This window comes from Pseudonaja textilis, chromosome 11 (genome assembly GCF_049901715.1).
Source record: "Pseudonaja textilis isolate UNSWEBS1 chromosome 11, rPseTex1.2, whole genome shotgun sequence".
Taxonomy (NCBI): Eukaryota; Metazoa; Chordata; class Lepidosauria; order Squamata; family Elapidae; genus Pseudonaja; species Pseudonaja textilis.
The window spans coordinates 17,778,296-17,802,338 of record NC_142000.1 but is presented as its reverse complement, the minus strand read 5'-3'; positions in this window follow the sequence as shown (position 1 = coordinate 17,802,338).

Here is a 24,043-nt window from a genome sequence, read left to right as displayed (position 1 = left end):
GAAGGAAGGAAGGAAGGAAGGAAGGAAGGAAGGAAGGAAGGAAGGACACTCCCTCTCCAAGAAATTGTTAGGAAGTGAAAAATGTGAAGGTGTTAATTCAGCAGTGTGAACTGGTCTAACAAAAATCACAACGGAAATAATGACATGTAAATTATTTCATTTATGATGGTTATATCTAGGGGCTCAGACCTTGGCACACTTTGGATTTGGGGGCACCAGATTCTTAAGCTGCTTCAGGCTGCTTTTTATTCCAGTGGTGGAGAGCTCATTTCCAGGGACTTCTATGTTCATATGCAAAAAATGCCCAGGAAGTCAAACATCAAAGGGGAGGAATATAATCAAATTTGTCTACAGTTGTAAGCCTGATCAGAGACATTGCTTCATACCAGGCCTGTTTGCAACCCCACTTAAAATGAGAACGGAATGAAATATTGTGCATGTCAGCTACTGTAAAATATTTCAAATAAATGTTTCCTTGCTTCTCAGTTTACAGCGGAAATGAATTTGATTCTTGGGTTAATCAGCACATAAGGAGATCCTATTGTACAAAGAATGATACTCTTTTGTTGAATGAGATACATTCTGCTGTCATCTTAAGAGAAAAATGAAAATTACCAGCTAAGAAGGTTCTCTGTATTATTGTAATATGGGGGAATGCAGTTCCCTCCATCATAAATAAACTGATTAAGATGTAAATTTCACTTAGCTATCAGCTTCCCATTAAGAGGTCTCTTTAAGACATCTACACACAGGCTACACTTTCTGTTTTAGTTTAAAGTGTTGTTCAGCATTCTCAGTTTTTATATTTTTAAACCTCTGGGGACAACCTAAGGAAGATTGATTGTTGGTTGGCCCAACTGAGCATGTTAAGGATTCTCTTTTGTTGTCCTCAAGAAATTTCTCCAATTTCCTTTCCAAGCCATCTCCTTTTGTGCCTCTTCCAAAGTCTTGTAGCAGTGTATCAATAATTTTAATGTTTGTGGAGGTTCTCAGTCGTTTAGGTCATGGTTGTCCAAAAGGTTGTTGTTGTTTTTTTCAAAAGACAGCTTTTAATTTTTTTTCCTTTGAAGACATTTCCCTTGAAGCTTCTTCGCTTCTGACTGAATGGTGGAGGGATGGAAGGATTTATATTCCTTGTAATAATCTGGTCATTTGCACTCTTTCTGAGAGTTGTTGAGGCCACTTGAGGGTTTATCTGTGTTCTCAGGGTCATCTGAATCAGACTGCAAATTGGAACCTTCTTGGAACCGCTGAAAGAACAATTGACGTAAACAGGAGTTAGGTGGTGTCGTATCCCTCTTCTTCTGTTGACAGTTGACGCAGTTCTTCTGTTGACACAGTTTTCTTCATCCAGGCAAGGCCTCATTGGCTACAGCGGAACATTTTTACTTTACCTCACTGTATCCTCCTAATTGTATTTCTCTCTTCCTCAGTCTCTTCCAGCATCTACAAGAGCAAAGAGGAATTTCTATCGCACCCATGCAGCAGTATTGTCTAAATTTAGCTTGCATCCAAAGGGGCTGTAGGAACATCGATCTATCAGAGGAGATGTTGGAACAGAATTCTGGAGAAGAATTAGATGGGAACATTATTTTGCAAACCACCTTAGCAAGAGCGCTTCAACACCAACCTCAATGTCAGCTAAGCATCTTCATAAAGATCTGGACTCCTATCAGCTACCAAAAAGCCACAAGGTCCCTCTGTGGTTCCTGAAAACAGTTAAGAATAGTAACATTAATAAGAACTGAATGTCCAAAACACAATGGAAACATTTCCTTCCTGTCACAAACTCGAATTGTCACGTGCTCCTTAGAAGGAACCACTTCATGGGAAAAGAAGACAAATTATTGCTTTTTTGTTTCTGAAAGCAAAATATTTTCTGAGACTTCCTGTAACCCAATTTACTATCCTTAAATTGCACCTGTTCTCTGTGGCCATTATCTAATCTTTTTCTTAGAAGTTTGCCCTCTCTAGCAAACCCTTTGATGTTCAGATCAGCTGGAATTTTATGGCCTCCCAGTTATATACAGGATCTTCTTTTGCAATCGTTAATGCTTGTAATGTACCTAGCATTTTCCCCCTTGGCTCCAGGGATGGATGACAAATTGTTGTCAAGCAAAAATTTAGCAGATTAAAGAACCAGCCCACCATTGATTGCCTGACTCAAACCTTAAACATCTGTTCTTCTGGGGATTCCTTTGGCAATCTTTATAATGCACATCCACAAATAATTATATTGAACTGATTTTTTTTTTTTTAAATAGTGTCTATACTACCTTTTGGCTGGAGTATGTATGTATGTATGTATGTATGTATGTATGTTATTCAGCTTTGTTCCGGTATTTTCCCATGTCATTATAGTTGTGCTTTTAAAGCCACACACACACACACACACACACACACACACACACACGGACAAACGGGGTAAACATTTTCTTAAAAATTAAAATAAGTTGACAATCAGGTATACTAGTGACCAGAGGTTTCATACACCTGATTTTTTTCTGATTTAGCTCCAAGCAAAGAAAATCCTTACTTGAAATTTGATAGAAGATAATGATTATGTTTAAATCTCTTCTTTAAATAAGTATCAAAACTGACAGTAAATGTAGTACCATTCTGTAAACAAGTAGGGCATCTATTAATCTTCACCCTCCGGATGGGATACACCAAATTTTACTGATCCTACCAAGTGCGGGAGGATTAAACCTGTGACTCTTTCTGTGCAAAGCATGGGCTCCAGCATTAAGCAATGGATTCTCTTATCTCTTTAATCATGTTAGGGGTCCATATACTGTCAATAAATATTAGATGAAAGAGATGAAACCCTGATGGGATCTTGAGTTTTTTTCAACGTGCTTTCATGGGCTTACGAGCTTGGTCTTTGACTTTGCTTCCATTGGGTCTTTTTATGATTGATATTTTGGGTTTTTTTAAACATGTTATGGTTGTTTTAATATTTAAATATTTAATTGATTGATTAAATGGGGGACGAGTGGTCTGCCACCTCCAAGTGGTGTCCCCTGGATGCGCGAAGCCGTCAAACGCTGACCGTAACTGAGAGCAGACCCTCCGACGACAGGCCCACGCGCGACAGGCCGGCTGGAGTACTCAAATGCCGCATCAACAGGGTGGAAACGTCCACTACAAAACACACGCCCAATGCTACCGCGCTCGGGAACTGACGGGCGCAGGAGACCATTGGCCTGCGCCAAAAATCAACGAAATGGCCCACGCGGAAAGCACGGCGCACCTGCACCGTGTGAGAAAGTTAGCGGACCTCGCCCGAACGCGAGACAAACGCTGAAGAAAAAGAAGAAGAAGAAGAATTGATTGATTAAATATTTAATATTTAATACTTCAATATTTTTCTGTTATCTACCATCCAAACCACTGAGATTCACCAGATTATCCATTTGATATCAATGCAATGCAAATGCAAGGATGAGGGATGATATCATGGTGATGTTCCAATATCTAAGGGGCTTCCACAAAGAAGGGGGACAGGGGTTGAACCTGTTCTCCAGAGCACCTGAAGGCAAGTCAAAGGATGGAGAACAATCGTGGAGAGAACCAATGTAGAACTAAGGAGCAATTTCCTGACAGTGAGAACAACCAATCCGTGCAACGACTTTGCCCCCAGGAGTTGTGGGAGCTCCATTACTGGAGGCTTTGTTGAAGAGCCTGAACAATCATTTGCCTGAAGTGGGATAGGGGTTAGACTAGAAGACCTCCAAGGTCTGTTACTCTGCAATAAATACATCCATAAAATAGGCAGGGCTGAAAGGTTGAGAAGGGCTGTTCCAGGACACGGGCCTTTAACCCACCTAAATGAAACTTTCTGAATATTTAACAATCGAGAAACAGAGTTCCCGTCAATTTAGGACCTTTTCTGAGCTAAAACGAATGCTTTCCCTAAGGCAAAACAAACTGCGTGTTTAGGTACTGCAGCGAGCTTTCTTGAAGCCGTAATGCAAGTGTTGTATGCATAGCAACTTTATACAATCCTGGGTTGGCTTAAGGCTGAAATAAATTGTCAGTGCTGGACTCCTGCAATTATTTAAGCTAATACAGAGTGTCTCATTCCCTAAGAGTAAATCACGGTAGCTTCAGTAGTATATTTTCCATCTTGTACATAAGTAAACGGGCGGGATCAACTGGGAGGTTGAATCAATCTGCTATTTATTACCACGAAATGTGACACCCTATTTTAAGTGCCTTATTCCCTTATGATTTAGACTGAGCGCTGCATTATGTCCAAACAATATAGAAACCAGCTTTACTTGAGGTTTTTTTTTTTTTTTCATGTTAAACTTTGAAGGATTTATGCAGTAAAAGAATGCTTAGGACCTTGATACATTATTGTAAAGCATGGAGCTTGAAACCAACAAATGGAACAGGAAACTGGACATGTAATTTAGACTATACTGTTCCTATAGATTTTACGGTCTTTTTTCTTCTTCTCATTTTCTGGCCAAATGCAAATAAAACAAGAACCACCAGGCATCCAGTTGTTACACTTAGGTGCTCAGTTGAGCCTGTTGCTGTTCAATATTTCTTTAAGAATATATTTGCTAAAAGCAGAAATTATATCCCATGGAATTTAGGACAATTTGATCAGCTTAATATCCAGCAATTCTATCTCTTATCAAAGCTCTTGCCATTTAAGAGGAACACTTCATCAGGACGTCCCTATCAAGAAGAAGAAGAAGAATTTCTGGTTCCAGGGTTGAATAAAAATAAAATTTAAAAAACATCAGAGAACATTTTCAAAAAAGGAGTAGGAATTGTTCTCCCCTATCCTTTTTTAACCCTATATTTTCCTCCTTCTCCCTTCTCCTTGCTTATGATGATAGTTTGTTGGAAGGGTGTGTCAAATTTTTCAACGTTCAATTTCCAAACATTAGGGACACTCAAAAGTTGTGACCTGCCTTGGGGATTGTAAAGTTATTTTGGTTACTTGGATATAATTTAGATGTGCTTGGTAAAGGAAGTACATAAATATCGCAACGTTTTAACATTTGGTTTGTTTAATAGTCGGTCAAGCATTTAGACTGAATTTGGCATTTTTATGCATCTACTGAGCCCTTCTCTGGGATAAGTAGATGTTGCTTTTGATGGTGTTAAAGCTCCCATCACAGGATGTAAGTTGTTCCGAGTAAAGTCATAGAACATAGAATATGGGGAGTTGGAAGGGACCATGGAGGTCTTCTAGTCCAACCCCCTGCTCAAGCAGGAGACCCTATACCATTTCAGACAAGCGGCTGTCCAGTCTCTTCTTAAAAACCTCCAGAGATGAAGCAACCACAACTTCTGGAGGCAAGCAGTTCCACTGGTTAATTGTCCTCACAGTTAGGAAGTTTCTCCTTAATTCCAGGTTGCTTCTGTCTTTGATTAGTTTCCAACTATTGTTTCTTCTCCTGCCCGCAGGTGCTTTGGAGAATAAATTGACCCCCTTTTCTTTCTTGGAAGCCCCTCAAATACTGGATCACTGCAATCACATTTTCCCCTTCCTTTCCTTCCCCTTCCCCACATTTTCCCTTCTTTTCTCTAGACTAGATTCCTGCAGTACCCAATTCCTGGAACCGTTCTTCATAAGTTTTATCCTCCAGCCCACTAACCATCTTTGTTGTTCTTCTCTGCCCTCCTGGGAGTTTCATTTCAACCACGATTTGCCTAAAACATGGCAAATATTTTCACTAATGTTTTAACTAATGTTCTGTCTGATAACAGTTCAACAAATCATGATTATTTACATCTTATTGCTAAAACATAAAGAAGAGTGAAAAATGCTCCTAAGTTACTTTTTCATGCCATTATAACTTCAAATAGTCACTAAATGGACTGTTGTAAATCAAGAACTACCTGTAGTAAATGTGTAGATGCAAGCAATGTGACATTTTGTAATTGACAAATGTGCTAATGTGCAGATATTCTAAAGGCCAGCCAAGATTTTTTTTAGGGTGGGACCAGTTATTATTATTAGCAGTAATATGATGGAATATTATAAATAGTTATTAATATATAATGTTTAATAATAAATAAGTATACAATATTAATGATATTATGGAACCCATTTTTTTGGTTCAGGCTTTAACCCTATTTTATACTCATATTACCGTCACTGTAAAAATACATCTGGGTGGGTTTTGTGTTGGGGGCAGAGACGTGAAAAAGCACTTAATGTAATTTATCAAGAGTTATGAAAGATCTCTGTGCCATCAGTAACCAAATGCCTGATAAGGCAACAGCCTATATCTTATTCCAGTTCATGAAAAAGGGAGCCAGCGGGGGCAGGGGGGGACAGCCAGTCTCAGCAATAATGGAAGGCCAGTGATAAATCTGATTGCACATAAATTTGGATTTTATTGAAGTTTAAACTTAAGCCTTTCTCTCCCTCCCTGAAAAGAGGGGAAAAAAAACAACAACCTTAAAAGCACTCTTGTAGGGATTTCTGGTTTCCTGAAAACAGCTAATATCTGCCACATTGGGGACAAAGGTAATAGCCTTGGGATTAATTTCATTTTTATGGGGGCTTTGTCTACTCCAATTTTACCCTGATATATTCGACTTGAATTCCACCAACTTATTTCTCTCTCTCTCTCTCTCTCTCTCTCTCTCTCTCTCCTTCCCTCCCTCCCTGTCTCTGTGTCTCTCCCTCCCTCTGTCTCTCTCTGTCTTGCTCTCTCCTACCCGCTCTCTGTCTCGGTCTCTCTCTCTTCCCCCCTCCCTCTTTCTGCCTTTCTGTGTCTCTCCCTCCCTCCCTCCCTCCCTCTCCCAGTCTCTGAAAAAGGCTTTTAGGCTGGAAACGGTGGAAGGAAAGAGAAGCGAAGGACGATGAGCAGCATGGTGGAAAGATTCAATTATAGTAATAGCGGGGCACTATTGGGAGAGCTGAAAGACTAAGTTACGTTCAGATCATCCTGGAGAAAATCTAACCAGGTGGACACTAAGAGCCAAATCTGACAAGGTGACACCTAATCAATCAATCAATCAATCAATCATGTCTGCCTAGATATCTATGGAGATATGCAACCATCCAGCTCTTGGTTGTCCCAAAAGTGCTTTTCCAAAAGGCAACTGGACTTCCTTGTTTTTTTTTCCCCTTGAAAACGTTTTGCTTCGTATCCAAGAAGCTTCTTCAGTTCTGCCTGAATGGTAGTTCAACCCCCACTATTTAGTCAGAACTGTTCAATCCCCACCATTCACCAGAACTAAAGAAGCTTCTTGGATAAGATGAAAAACATTTTCAAGGAAAAAAAAAAAATCCAGTTGCCTTTTAGAAGAGCTCCTTTGGGTCTGCAAATAGATAACAAATTCAGAAGCCTGGAATCAGAAATGTAGACCAGGTGAATAATTTCATCATTCCTTTACGTTCTTCCTCCTGTTTCCTTCTTTTTTTTAAAAAAAAATATATATTTTCCTCTGTAAATTAAATAAGCAGAATGTATGAAAGAAATGGTCAAACGATAGCGTCTCTGTGTGTCTGTATTTAGTTAACATATTTGGCTTAAAAAGAGAGTGGGAAGGTACAATATTTCCCTCTGATGCTAAATAGACATTGTATTCGGAAGTAAAACTGCTCATTTCCCAAAGAATGTGGGTTCTTAAGTGATTCATTTTGACAGATGAGGAAAATCAACTTTCCAGAGTCCCATAATAGAAAAAGAGATTTATCAGAAGTTAGCTTCAACTCCTGGGCATTAAGCCAGCAGAGTGTTAAAGCTATATATTCATTCTTTCAAAACTAGATGGTGTTGGCTAAGGCATATTATTCTTCAATTATTAATCGGATTTTTATTCTGATTTTCCTCGGCTGAAAGACTGGGAAACGTTAGTATTGGCCAAGGTGCCTGAATTATATTCCTGTAGCTGGCCCTTCACTGTGCATGTGCCTTTCAAAGGTCCAAATATACCATATTAGAACAGAACAGAACAGAATAGCAGAGTTGAAAGAGATCTTGGAAGTGCTTGACCTTGCTCAAGCATTTCGGACAAAAGGTTGTCCAATCTCTTCTTCAAAACCTCCAGTGATGGAGAAGCCACAACTTCTGGAGGCAAACATTTCCTCTGATTAATATATTCTATCAGGAAATTCTTCCTTAGTTCTAGGTTGCTTCTCTCCTTGATTAGTTTCCATCCATTATTCCTTGTCTGGCCTTCCGGTACTTTGGCAAATAGGCTGACCCTCTCTTCTTTTTGGCAGCCCCTCAGATATCAGAAGACTGCTTTTATATGTCATCCCTGGTCCTTTTTTTTTTTCATTAAACTAGGCATGGCCAACTCCTTGCAACCATCCTTTGTAGACTTTATTCATCACATTCATGTTTTGACAGCTTGGTTTTGGAAGTGGTTCAGGATTGGGTTGCTAAAATTTTGCAAGATTGCAATAAGCAAGAGGGAGAACAACGGATTGCACGAATCTATTTAAATTCAGACAATGAACGGCAGTCCGATTAAATACAACACAGATAATCCTCAGTTTACAACTAAGAGTGGGATCAGAAGTTCTGTTCCTAAGCAAGGCAGTTATTACGTGAGTTTAGATTGGATTCAGCATTTTTGTCTGCCTAGCGAGTCCTTTTCACGGACCTGGTCTAGGCAAATGTGGATGTGACTATTATTTAATCGACCCGGTAGAGGAAAGAAACAAGCTTATAGAATGAATGGTGGGGGAAATGGATGACTGAGTTGATGTGACATTGAGAGATTTGCAAAAATGAGATATCAACACCAATAGCTTTGTACACTCCTAATTCTCAGAAAGAAATGCTCATAGATTTCCTCCATGAGAAAATTGAAAAGACACCTAAAACCAGAAGTATGATTCAAAAATCCCAACAACCGGTTCTCTGCCCAGTTGCTGGGCCAGCATGGCCATGGTGGGTATGGCCTACAAGAACTTCAGGGAGCATTGTTTTTCACCTTCCCCAGACTTCCTTTGGGCCTCTGTTATCAGTTAAAGGTAAAGGTTCCCCTCACACATATGTGTAGTCATTTCCGGCTCTAGGGGTCAGTGCTCATCTCTGTTACAAAGCCGAAGAGCCAGCGCTGTCCAAAGATGCCTCCGTGGTCATGTGGCTGGCACTACTAAACTCCAAAGGTGTATGGAACGCTATTACCTTCCCATCAATGGTCCCTATTTTTCTACTTGCATTTTTACATGCTTTCAAACTGCTAGGTTGGCAGAAGCTGGGACAAAGTAACAGGAGCTCATTCCGTTACGTGGCGCTAGGGATTCGAACCTCCGAACTGCCAACCTTTCTGATCAACAAGCTCAGCGCCTTAGCCAACTAGGCCACCGCGTCCCTGTTGTTATCAGTGATAAACTCCAGAAAATGCTGGAACAAATCCTTCTAAGGGTGATGAGTTCCATGGAACCCTTTTTATCCTGGTGTTTTGTATATTCTCGGCACATTCACGGCGATGGCTTGCAATACCTTCTGAAGAAGTCAAACTTCTTTCTCTGCTAATTGTGTTTGGGTCTCCAGAAGCAGGTTTTTTTTCCCCCAACTCTCTGTTGGCTTTCCACTACGATGGTATAAAGAAGCTGGAGTTTTTCTTTGTTTTTCTTGCTTTTACTTTTTTTTTAAATAGACACTCTCTCCTGTAGAGAAAGCAGGAAACAATAGCCAGCTGTCACTGAACACTGATATCTACCTTTGATCAGCCAAATGAATGTTGCAGCCATTTCTTATCAAAAGGAGATTGCTTATCGATCTATATCAAAATATGCATGCTAATCCTGAGGTACCAGCAAGTATTTTCAAGTGGAGTTAATAATCTGATTGCTGTCCTGTCTCGTGCAATTCACCGAACCTGAAGCTCTAATCAGTCTTGGGGTCCTGCAGTCAAATGCACTTTGCTTTTTAAATTTGGATTAGTGACACTGATTGAGGACTTCTTGCAGAGGGGTTGACAAATCAAATTGTTTGTTCCAGGGGTGTTTTGCCAGAGATCAAGTCCAAAGTAATAAGCAGTGAATTTGTTCATTACCAGTAGGGTGGAAAGAATGATAAAATTCACCTGCGTCGTTATCATGAGATATAAAAAAGGATTGACTGGCGAGAGAGAAAGAGGGAAAAACGGGGTTTTGTCAGCTTGAATTTCTTATACATGCAACAATGCTGTGATTTACAAAATCATATTTAATATTGGACAGCTATTTAACAATGAAGGCTTCAAGAACCTTGATCAAACTGCTGTAAAATAAATCTGAAGGTTTACAGAATCTTATAAATAGTACAGAATAAAATAATAGGAACTTATTTTATTCTGAGTTCTAATTATTTTGTTAATTCTCAAGAACCATTATTCTGCTGTGTTTAAAATGGACTGTGATTACACACACACACGCACACACACACACATGTAGGTCTAGGTCTAGGTATGTATGCATGTGTGTGTATATGATATTTATTTGTTTGAAGGATTTAGGGAGTGCCAAAATTGTCTGTTTGTGTAGTTGCTTCTATGTGATTTGAAGATCATATTCATTTCAGATCATCAGTTCAATATAGGTAAGTAACGTGAATTTATCTGGAACATTGAATTTGATTTTCCTAATTGATTTGGGGCACGTGCTAAAGTTCTTTCACTCATCCAATCAATGAAGAGGCATCCGGTTTAATTCGACAACTTAGTTCAATTTTTAGATGAGATTCAGAGAGACAATTTGTTCTGGCTTTGAAAGAAATCTCTGAACTGAAATTACATGTTGAAATGGGCATAATATTTCAAGAAGTACCAAGTACATAAAAGAAAAGGTACATTCGTCAAGAGTCAAGAATCATAAGGTACAACACTTAAGAATAGTCATAGGGTACAATAAGCAATCAAATCATACTAGGAAACAGTCAATATAGATCGTAAGGATACAAGCGACAAAGTTACAGTCATACAGTCACAAGTGGGAGAGGATGGGCAATAAGGAGTGAGGAGAAGATTAATTGTAATAGTAATGCAGACTTTGTAAATAGTTGAACAGTGTTGAGGAAATTATTTGTTTAGCAGAGTGATGGTGTTTGGGAAAAAGCTGTCCTTGTGTCTAGTTGTTTTGGTGTGCGGTGTTCTATAGTGTCATTTTGAGGGTAGGAGTTGAAACAATTTATGTCCAGGATGTGAGGGGTCTGTAAATACTTTCACAGCCGTCTTTTTGATTCGTGCAGTATGCAGGTTCTCGATGGAAGGTTGGTTGGTAGTAATTGTTCTTAGTGTGGGAAGAGAAGGCCAGACAAGGAACAATGGATGGAAACTGAACAAGGAGAAAATCAATCTGGAAATAAGGAGAAACTTTCTGACAGTGAGAACAATCAACCCAAGGAGCAGAAGTTGCCTTCAGAAGTTGTGGGAGCTTCATCCCTGGAGGCTTTCAAGAAGAGATTGGACTCCCATCTGTCTCCCGCTTGGGTGGGGGGTTGGACTAGATGACCTACAAGGTTTCTTCCAACTCTGTTAATCTGTATCTGTATCTTTAAAAAAATCCAGTACTGTACATTATCATCACAGAGAGACATGTTTGTGTATTTCTGGGTATGCACACACAAAAAAATTAGTTCTTCTGGGAATTCAACTATATCTCACCCCTCCCCCATTCTTTTTCTTTCTTTAAAAAAGGAAGGGATGATGTTGGTGAAATATGTATACTCTTCAACCCTTCCAGAATCTGTTTCAAAACCATCCCGGCCATCTGGCTCTCCAGAAGGCCTGCTGTTCTTTTCATGTTTGGAAGGATAGTTTGATAACAAACTAGTCTAATAAATATGAAGCTCAAAGACAACAGAGAAGTGCTGCTTGCTGTCTTCTGACATTTTTGATGTTTTCCTAATTTATAACATTAAATATGGTTCAAACAGATGGGCTTTAATATATTCTCCCATACAAACATGTGGCTTAACTAGTGTACAGGAACAGCTCGCAGGCTCCCACTGATGTCATTTGGTGCCTTCGGTTTAAGCCTTTGGGAGGGAGAATTTTGCTCTTTTTAAAAAATTCTGCAATGGCATGTTTTTTATGCTTCTACTTAAAGAGGTGACATACAACTCTTGGAACATGGAAAGTTGCCCTCTACTGAATAAGACCTCGTGAGGCAGAAATTAATGAAATAGAGAAATGGGTCCTTGAACCATTTCTGTGTTCTCTGAACTTGGTTGTTTTCTTGTAGAGGTTTTGTTACCCAATTAGGTAACATCATCAGTGCTAGAAGGGAGTGAAGTTGGAGGAGGAGGAGGAGGAGGAGGAGGAGGAGGAGGAGGAGGAGGAGGAGGAGGAGGAGGAGGAGGAGGGAGGAGGAGAAGGAGTCTGTGGGGTCCTTGGTGCTCTCTGAGCATGGTTGTTTTCTTGCCCAACTAGGTAACATCATCAGAACTAGAAGGGAGTGAAGTTGGAGGAGGAGGAGGAAGAGGAGGAAGAAGAGGAGGAGGAGAAGAACAGATTCTCCACCAGAGCCAACAATATTAACTATGAGCAAGCAAAACTTCTTACCTTTTATTAATGCAATCTTATTTAAATATATTTATCACTTTGGCGTTCATAAAGAGTCTGTGGGCCCAACAGTAATTGGCTGAGAATTCTATTGATTCTGAAAAAAATTCTTCTAAGGGTAAAGAATTCTCCCTGAAAGAAATCTTCATTCTTCTAAGTGTAATCTGTTTGAAACTCTAGAAAATAGTAATAGAAGAGAATATTTGTAGCTCAGGGCTGAAATGAGGGTGTCCTTGGTGCTCCCTGAGCTTGGCTGTTTTCTTGCAGATGTTTCATTACCCAACTAGGTAATGTCATCAGTGCTAGAAGGGTGTGGAGTTTGTTCTTATTTTATATATTAGTGGTTTGCCCTGTGCTAAACTTTCAGGAATTCTTCAGTGGTTTCGCACTTGGCACTCAGACAAATCAGCCATCAACAAGCACATAGAAATGAACAACATCTAATACCATTTAAAAGAGGCAAACGAAAAGACCAAAACGCCTCCTCAGCAGTACTGAACACCCAGATGAGCAGAGATTAACACCAAGGTTAACATTAGACCAACAATCAAGACAGAAATCAACCCCAGTCATGGAACTACCATCAGACAAACAAGCCTAACAGTAAACAACAGTCCAGTCAAGGGAACACCAAGTCCATTCCCACCAACACTAACAGGACAAGACACTAGTACAGTACATAAAATGAGAGTAAGCAAACAATCAAGAGAGCACCAAGGACCCCACAGTTCAACCCAGAGCTACAAATACTCTCTTCTCCTACCGCTTTCCAGAGTTTCAAGCAGATTACACTTAGAAGACTGAAGGTAAGGACAGAAGATTTCTTTCAGAGAGAATGGAAGAATTATTTACCCTTAGAAGCATCCACCCCTCCCCCCCCAAAAAAATCAATAGAATTCTCAGCCAATAACTGTTGGGCACACAGACTCTTGTAAATCCCCAAAGTGATAAATACATTTAAATAGGATCACATTAACGAACAGTTAAGGAGTTTTGCTTGCTCATATCTAATACTGTTGGCTCTGGTGGAGAATCTGTCCATTTGAAAAAACAACAACAACCCAAGAGTATACACTTCCTATGCACTACTCCCCAGGAACACAACAGTGCCAACATAATCCAGAGAGGTAGCACCACACTCCTGAATGTTTGACATTGTTTGCAGATCCGTCCAGCTGCCAAGGAGTAAAGCGGCGTCCGATTTGCATTTTCAGGAACAGGGAGCAGCTTATCGTTCAATAGGGGCTTTTCCCACAAGGCCTAGGGGCTGTAATAAATCCAATTTGACATTGTCACTTTAAGGGAGGAGCATATTGATGGCTCCTAAATATTTCATGGCGGTTCAAACGCGATGGCGCTTCCAGAGTTATTTTCCCAAGAGTGTCAGGGGAACCCTTATTACAGACATTAATTATGCCACGGAAGGGATCGCATTTTCTCTCACCTTTGGTAGCAGAGTTCAGAAGTCCCCTTTTGGATACAACCAGAAGGAACATGGGAAATATTTGAAAAACATTGTAGGCTTCTTGACGGGTCCATTTTTGTCTGGTTTTTATTTTATTTTTTGCATGTCAAGGCTGAACTTTCTTAACGAGCTCTCTGTAAAAATCCACCCCGAAAGAACACTGATTTTTTAAAGAGCCTGGAAAAAGAACAGAAACCATTAAATTGGAGGAACAATCATTTATTTTATTTAGTTAGCTAGTCAGTTTAGTTTGTCAAGCATGTATAAGAAAACAAGTATAAGTATTAACATAACATATAAACATATAAGTATAAACTGATATAAGTATATACATAATAAATGAATATGAATGAATAAGTGGAAACAGTAGGACAGGAATGGTAGGCTCGCTGGTGTGCTTATGCAAGCCCCCTTACAGACCATCCAATGTAGACCGTTTAAGGTTAGAAGTTTTGGAGGTTTGAGGATGTAACAACAGAATCAGGTAGTGAGTTCCAGGTGTTGACCACTCTGTTGAGGAAGTCATATTTTCTGCAATCAAGTTTGGAGCAGTTTACTTTGAGTTTGTATCTATTGTTTGCCCGTGTGCTATTATGGTTGAAACTGAAGTAGTCATTGACAGGTAGGACATTGTAGCAGACACTTTTGTGTACTAAGCTTAGGTCAGACCATAGGAAGCATAGTTCTAAGTTGTCTTAAGTCCAACATTTCAAGCCTGGTGAATCTAATTTCTGCTGGGCAAGTGGTCTATATTTTTTAAGAAAATGATTATGTAATAGGCATGCAACAAACTCAGATTTATTTAAATATCCACATTCATATTAAGGACATAAGACTAAAGGCAGTTAATGAATTGTTTGTGCAGGTAAAGACTGCTTAGGTTTTTTTGTTTTGTTTTTAGAAGAGAATTCTTTATTAGCCAAGTGGGATTGGACACACAAGGAATTTGTCTTTGGTGCATATGCTCTCAGTGTACATTAAAAAAATACATTCATCAAGAATCATAAGATACAACACTTAGTGATAGTCATAGGATACTAAATAAGCAATCAAATCATGCTAGGAAACTAAATAAAACAACATAAATTGTAAAGGTACAAGCAACAAGGTTACAGTCATAAGTGGGAGGAGATAGGTAATAGGAAGGATGAGAAGAATAATAGTAATACAGTGTTAGTAAATAGTTGGATACTGTTGTGGGAATTAGTTGTTTAACAGAGCAATGGCATTCAGGGAAAAAACTGTCCTTGGGTCTCGTTGTTCTAGTTGGTGTGCAATGCTCTATAACTATACCTATATATAGCTGGCTGATGAACCTATATATGCATATATATTTTAAACAAAGGATTTTCTTCCTTAAGTCAGGACAAAATCAGGAGAATAAAGAATTAAAGAGTTGGAAGGGACCTTGGAGGTCTTCTAGTCCATCCCCTGCTCAATCAGAAGACTTTTGACACATTTCAGACAAATGGTTATCCAAACTCTTCTTAAAAACCTCCAGTGTTGGAGCCCTTGATCGTGACTTGATCTTTATTTTTCCATTTCACATATCCCAATTTTAATTTAATCCCATTTTGAATCTCAAGACTACAATTCAACCCAACACGCATAGCGGCAAACAGAGCCCCATCGCTGTCAACGTCCTATTCTTGAAGACTTTTTCCACTCCTGCTAAAATCTGTCTAAACTAACGTTCTTCACTGCATGTTAGAATTCATGGCAGCGGTTTCTAGAAAGCATTGTGTTAAATTCTCCCTTTTGTTTTGTCTTAACCCTCCAATCAATGCCAGATCATTAATATCCCTGCCTTAGACCCAATGTAAATGTATCAGCCACTGTGACAATCATTTCGCCTTAAAACAGAAGAAAGGCTGTAGTGCTTTTTTCTATCTTAGACATTTGGTTTCTTAATTGCTTAGATCATGAACACACAGACACACACAGAAGAAAGACACTCAAATTCATATGTTCCCTATAATCAAAATCTGAGCGCACGTGTATGCATTCATGCGCTTGTCTATACATTTATTGCATGCAAAATCTGTATAATTTCTGATCTGGCTTGTAAAACATCCTGTAGGTTTCATGTAACTCTTTAATTATGAACTGCAGGGGACACCACAGAGCAAATATTTAAGATGTCTAGACAGCCAGTCATCAGAGAGTAACCATTTAATTGGGTCAAGTTAATGCCGTTAGATCCTGCGAGTTCTGGGGAGCAAAGGAGATTTAGCGTGACTTTAATTGCTCTACACTTTGAAGACTCAAACGCCATGTATACGTTGCCTGGCAGCATTTGCTTCTGTATGGCAGAAGAATAAAATAAAATAAAATAAAATAAAATAAAATAAAATAAAATAAAATAAAAATAAAATAAAATAAAATAAAATAAAATAAAATAAAATAAAATAAAATAAATAGCAGGAACTTGAAACAGAACAGTCAACAGAGTTAAAACATGCTGGTTTTGTTGGCAAAACAAAACAAACACCTAGACCTACCTACCTATACCTACCTACCTATATACATACATACATACATACATATGTGTGTGTGTGTGTGTGTGTGTGTGTGTGATGTGATGTGTGTGTGTGTGTGTATATATATATATATATATATATTCATGTTTAACTCTAGATAGATAGATAGATAGATAGATAGATAGATAGATAGATAGATAGATAGATAGATAGATAGATAGATAGATTTACACATTTATGAGTTAGTAAATATACCTTCCAGTATAGATTGGAATAAATTGATTCCAAGAAAGAGAGAAGCTAAATTTTCCATAAGAGAAATTCATAACATCACCTAACACTTAAAGGAAGGTAGGATAAGACAAATACACCCAGTGTTTCTGTTGCTAAGCGAAGCACAAGGTTGTAAGTTGAGGATTGCATGTATATAATTAGTTATATAATAATGATGAGAGGGGCCACATGCATTACGTAACAATGGAAGAATTACTTCTATGTCAATCCTTCAAGGTTGTCCAGGTCAGGAAACCAACTTTACAAGCTGGACAGAATTATACTGTATTGATCTAGTAACGAAATCTTGAAAGTTTGCATTTTTATAACGCAGGGAGTTAGGGTGGAATTAGTTTTGAGGGGTTTTTTTTCTCCTTTTTACACCTTCCTCATTTCCCAGGCTTAAAGTATGTTTTTATTTTTGTAACAGTCACTGCATAGCTTCTCCAAGGTCATAGTGTGTGTCTCTCTACACTCTAGTTCTGAAAATTGTCCCAACTGCTTGCATCTCTAGATAATTACCTACCGTCCTAGAGCCCTAATATTCGCTCACGTTTCACACCCTATTAAGGAGAAAGACCTTCCTCAAGAAAGTCCTGGATCTGCTGCTTCTGTTGGTTGTCTTCTACTTCATCTCCTTTCCCCAAACTCTTACGGTGTGAAGGAACATAGAATATCAGAACTGGATAGAATCCTTAGAGGTCTTATAGTCCAATCCCCTGCTCAAAGAGGAGACCCTATGCCATTCCAGACAGGTGGATCTCCTTAAAAGCCTCCAAGGGATGGAACACCCACAACTTCTAGAGGCAGGCTGTTCCACTGGTGGATTGTTCTCACTGTCAGGAAATCACCGTTTGTTTGTTCACTGGATTTTGGCCGGGAATTAAACTGTGGATTAAGTAAAAAAGGAGTAGATAGAGTAAGAACTAAGACAACCTTCAAATATCTTTGTCTGGATGACAGAGAATCTACACCAACATATTGCAACACATTTTGGGAAGGAAATCCCTGAAGTTGGTAGGGCAGGAGTTGGTACCTTCCCATGACTCTCTGCCTAACTAGCTTGCTCTCGTTGATGAGTCTACTTGGATGAACAGTGAAACGTCTCAAACTAACAACAAAAAATTAGTCTAGTTGCCATGATTCAACCTTCAAAAACTAAGACAGTAGAATCACCCTTACAGAGGCCGTTGAAGACATTCAGAAGGTATCATCCCTGAAGCAGCTACCACCCAAACTTTCTTCTGCCAAGTATGTCTTTTATTTTAAAGAGAACGCACAACCCTTTCCCTAAATTGTAGTATTTGATTCAGATGACATTTAACTATTGCATCTCAAAGGACTGTCATATTGTCTATCTCCATGAATATTTTATAAACTATCCTATTTTATAAATGGCCAGGCCTAATTGCTCTAAATTCAAAAAAGCAACACAAGATTGCATGATCTCTTCTTTATTATTATTGAAAGGAAACCATAATTGTCTCCAGCAAGCCTCTGCATCGAGAAGGCATCTTCAATAACAAAATTACATTAATTGCATAAGCTATTAAAGATGATTGATGGCAAAATTGGAAGCCTGCCTACTCTTTCCTTGCCACAAAAAGGCATACAGTGCTTCCTAAGTTGGTGTTCAGAAGTAGCGTTGATGCCACAGAGAAGAAAAACACAGAAATGTGAGTTCAAGGGCTTTCTCTGGCTTATGACCGTATGAGTCATCAATGGTACCTTCACATGTGGGAAGTGATCCAGTTTCTGTCATCACAGCTATGTTCTGTTTCACTATGGTTTCTACAAAATCCTTCTATTTTAAGGAGAGAGGATGACTCACACATTTCGAACTTAGGAGCAAACCAGATTCATTCTGGCTACACTGGAGTAGTGTACACAGTTAGTCAACGATCACAAATGGTTTCCCGCCATTTTTCCAAACATCAAAACAGTAAGCCTGCTAAGTTGGAATTTACCAGAAAGTACAACGATATTATCATCCAGGATCCTGGAATGAATTTCTGGAGCTCCAACAACATGGACTAAAGGTTACTCATCTTGTAAATGTGTTTACTCATCTTGTAAATGTGTTGTCATATGATGGACATGGAATTTAGAATCCCAATTGTATGATCTCCTAAACCACAGTGGGGGATCTGCTAATTTGCTCAGAAGAAGACACTTGGTTTGGATTTTCCCATTCCATCCCACCATTTTCCCACAGTCTAAAAATATTCAACCATCTGCTGAAGCCACCCTCTTTCAAAATTCTGGAGTCCACACTGCCAATCCTCATGATAAATAGAATCCAAACTATCATTCAGAGTGAGATACAAATAAATATATAAGTGAGGACTTCTTGGTGCTCTCTGAACTTGGTTGTTTTCTTGCAGAAGTTTCATTACCCAACTAAGTAACATCATCAGTGCTAGTCAGTGCTACTAGCACTGATGATGTTACCTAGTTTGAGGAATGAAACATCTGCAAGAAAACCACCAAGCTCAGAGACCACCAAGGACCCCTCATTTCAAACATTCAGAATGAGCTACAAACATTCTCCTTTAAATATATAAGTACTAATGCTCAAATCTTACTGCTCATTTATTTCATTCCCAGCTGTTTCACCCTCTTAATTGCTTCTCCATGTTGTGGGATTTTCCCCACATGAGAGTGTAACAAATACAACCCTGCATGGAATATTATTAATATTGTCAGATTAATTCCATGTCTTTTAACACCCTTGGTGCCTCCTTTTCCTTTTTAACAGTATTCTATTAACTGCAAGTTTAATTAAAAGGCTAAATGAAAACATATTTGGTGAGTTTGTACATCTCCTTTAAATCATAATACTGTATGAGATAGTCTCATTAATTTGGCAGTGAATTTAACAGTAACATAGATCCTTTGCAAATGGCTGAATACTTGTGAATTAAATCTGCTATCCTTTTTGCGCCAAAAATGGGACAAATTTTTGTGCTTTACATATGCAGCTAAGAAGAGATTGCATCATTCATTTTCCAAAAATATGTAAGAAGAATTATTTTTTATTTCTCTTTAGACAGTGTAATTACCTGCCAGAGTAATTTTACCAGCAAATAACCTGTCTTATAAATCTTGATTGAAGCAAATCTGTTACATTTCATTTTGACTAGCTTTTGATAAATCTGCTTTAACTGTATGAAAGAAGAATTTTCAGACTAACCATGTACCAGAGGTATGAAAATTAACCCTCATTCTATTTGATACATTGATCTACTTCACATTTTCATTTTGAGGTAAAAAAAAATTTTAAAATCCCCATGCAGAAATCCTTCTGATGTATCAGACCGCTTCAGTTTGGCAATTTGATCTGAATCCTTACTTTGGCTTGGAAGGTTGTTTCAATTCTGCAATTCAATTTTCACAGTTTTACTATCATCGATGTAATGTCTATAAGCCAAAATCAAAATTCAGAATCAATAAAGTTGTAAATTTGAATGTGTTGGATCTTTGGCTGTTTCCCATCACTTCTGCCTATGATTCAGTCTTGCAATGAAGAAATGGCATTTAACTGATCATGGCTGTAAAGGTACTTACAGATAGGAAGTCTGCTTTAGGTTATATAATTGTGTTTTGTTACTTAGCTGAGCTGAATTAACTATGTTTCTACTGCAAACCTCTGGGAGGTGATTGACAAAAGCTTGTGTTCCCTTGGCCTAGCGCAATGAATTATGAACAATAAAAGAATAGAGAGAGTGGAGGGATCAGGAATGAGATAATACAATAACCATATTAGATTCCTAATCTAGTATGGCTGGATCAACCTAGTAATTGAACGGTTTGAAGTACAGTATCTACTGTATATCTTTGCCTGTCCAGCCTTCTCTCTTTCTCTATCTCCTCTTATCAATGAATGAATGAATGAATTAAATATTTAATTAATTAATTAATTAATTAATTAATTAATGGATGATTTGATCCAGGAATGCCCAGCTAAATAGATCCATATTGATATATTACAAGTAGTAAAGTGTAATTCCATAATATATACAATATGGAGGACACCATAATATATTTGAATATATTATAAGCTACCTGGAGAATTTTATGAAATGTTGCATAAAGATTGTTCTATAGCAAGAGAAAGAGAAGGAGAAGGAGAAGGAGAAAGAAAGAGAAAGAGAAAGAGAAATGATTTTGTTGGAATCTATTGGGTGTCCAATATCTTTTGTTGCAAGAATTGATATGTCCCTTCATTCTCATTTCTCCATTTAATTCAGAAGTTACCTACTAATTAAAAATAAATAAATAAGCATACACAACACCTACACATTTTCATCTTTTGATTTAATGTAACTGATTATACTACTATCTTTGAGGAAATATTCCTTTAGGTGGTAGAGTTCATTAAATGTGTAAGTTTGTTGAAACTGCATGTTATAAAGAATTTTTTTTAACAGTGAACTGGTGTGAAATGTGTTTTTATAATAGTCACTCGCTGACAACATCTGAAGTGAAAATTACCAAGTCTCTTACATCTTTACACATTTCTAAGCCGGATCATCATTTCCTCCAAATTCCAGACATTTGTGTGAATCATGCCTATGGGGTACATATGTTAGAAATTAGTGTGCATGCACGCACACACAAACACACACATTCCCACATCAAACCTCAGAAATTCATTGCATGTTCCACAGATACGGTTTGGAAGCAGACTTATGTTCAGAATTAATTGTATAAGTTTAATTTTGAACTTAGAAATCCTAAAACAAACTAGGCAAGGAGGGAAGAGAATTAAGCTGGTTTGGAAACTAATGGTTATGGAAGAAATAAATGTAATTCTAAATCCTTCTCTATCAGATTATATTACTTCCCAGACAGTTGTCTGTTGCTGAGGAATGGGACACACTGAAAGAAGATTTTCAATTCAGAATAGAGTCAAAAGGGACCTTGGGGGTCTTCTAGTCCAATCTCTTGTTCAACAAGAGACCCTACACCATTTCAGACAAGTGGTTGTTTCTTGTCTCCAATTTCTACAAAACACTACAAAGGCTTCCATGCAAAGTTAATTTTATTGGATTATATCAGGTATTCTCAAAGTATAACTCACAGTTATGTCAAGATTCATCTAATGTCCAATCTTTGCTTCAATAGTGTGAAAAGATGGTCATCTTCATCCCATAGCATTATACCAAAGGAAAACTTGGTACCCCATGATGCTGGGGTCCAAGTAAGAATGCCCAAAAATTGCCTCAGCCCACCAGAGAGATCAACTCAGTGACCAATCAGGATTACAGATGTGACCACGTGACATGAACTACATCTCCCAAGAGGCATTAACTACAAGTCCCATAAAGCATTCCCTTAAGGGGACAGCTCTCATTCCCGAACTAACTATGTACCGTCTAACCAATACAAGTTGTCCAGTCTCTTCTTAAAAACCTCCAGTGATGAAATACCCACAACTTCTGAAGGCAAGCTGTTCACTGGTTAATTGTCCTCCCTGTTAGGAAGTTTCTCCTGAATTCCAGGTTGCTTCTTCCCTTGATTATTTCCCATCCATTTTTTTTGTCTTGCCTTCTGGGGCTTTGGAGAATAATTTGACCCCCTTTTCTTTGTGGCAAATACTGGAATGCTGCTATCATGTCACCCCAGACCCTTCCTTTCTTTAGACTAGACATACACAAATCCTGCAACCATTCTTCATAGGTTTTAATCTCCAGGTCTTTCATCACCTTAGTTGCTTTTCTCTGCCCTTGTTCCAAATTTTCAACATCTTTTTTGTAATGTGGTGACCAAAACTGGATGCAATATTCCAGGTCTGGTCTTACTAAAGTGGTACTTTATCTAAATCTACCATCTTCATCTTTATGTTGTCCACGTCCCCTGTAGAATCTCCAAGAAAAGGCCTCTTCGTGTTTGCCTTCTCAAAGCCAGAAACTAATCCAAGGATTTAATTTTTAAACGAGAATCCACCAAACTTTACGCATAGTTCTGAAAATGACCATCTGTAAAATTTGGCAATTCACAAACTATTTACAAAGGATTTGTGTTTGGCAATGTAGCAATGTAGCACTAAGTACATTCAGTAAAATTAATTTATACTAGGATTGTGTTGTTATAATGCAATATTTATATTAGAAATAAAAATGTTTTCCAGGAGGAAATACAGTCTTACAACATATCCTTGTAGACTATTGAGGCTCTACTTATTTAAAGTTCTCTTTGTATTTTATATTTTGATAAACTAATAAAAATGTGTTAGATAGATAGATAGATAGATAGATAGATAGATAGATAGATAGATAGATAGATAGATAGATAGATAGATAGTCTAGTCTAGTCCCTTTGGGGTAAAACGGCTCCTCAGACACCCTTAGCACTTAAAACAGAGACACGGTTGGACAGACTCACTCCAGCCAACTAAATACAGAATACACAATCCCAAAGTTGGAATGGACTGAAGTCTTCTAGTCCAACTCTCTGCTACAAGGGTGGACAAAAAGAAGAAGGGGAATTAAAACGAACCCAAAATAAATAAGCTCTTTTTGGAGAAAGACCAGTTCAAGGTCTCAAAAATTCAAAGCAGGGTGACCAACTATGGAAGCTGCCTGTGTGGGGGGAATTTGTCCTCTAGCAGACCTGAGGTTCTCCAGATGTTCGTGGTTATTTTTCTTTTGATTTCTCAAAGTGGATCCTTTCCATGTGAAGAGGCCAGTGTTAAACCTGAGCCCACCTATATACAAAACAACGCCACCACACCTTTTCGGGGTGTCAATTTTCCCCATGAAACTATTTTCCCCCCTAGCAGGACTAGCTCTTGGATCGTGAAATATGATTAGGGTAATATTATAGGAACTGTAGCAGCTGAACTGCCCTTTGATTAATTGTTCAGCATGTGCTGGGCCCTGCCATGAAAGCTCCAGAGAATAAGCATAAAGCATGCTTAATAATTGCATAATTATGACATCTGTTACTCTACAGCACCTCTTAGTGGGAAATTAACTGAAGAAATAGCAGGTTCAAAGATGTGTTAACACTCCGATAGCATATTTAATTGAAATATGAAGGGTGAGGGGATGTGTAATGGAGATTAAATTAAGTGCTCAGATAATCATCTGACATGCGTTTAATTGAGTCGCTTTTCTCGAGGCTGAAGAAGATCCTATTGAAGGCAAGGGGATGCGTTGGTAAGCTGGAGACGTATTCAGTATTTATTTTCACTCCCATTCGAATTGGAGTCATTATTATAGACATGGACTGTATGAAATCACAGCTGACAGTTCTTTAGCTGCAATCAACCTTCCTGCTATCCCAAGTTCTATCCCAAGAACCTAGAACGTCATAATCTATGGACGTAGTGTATGTG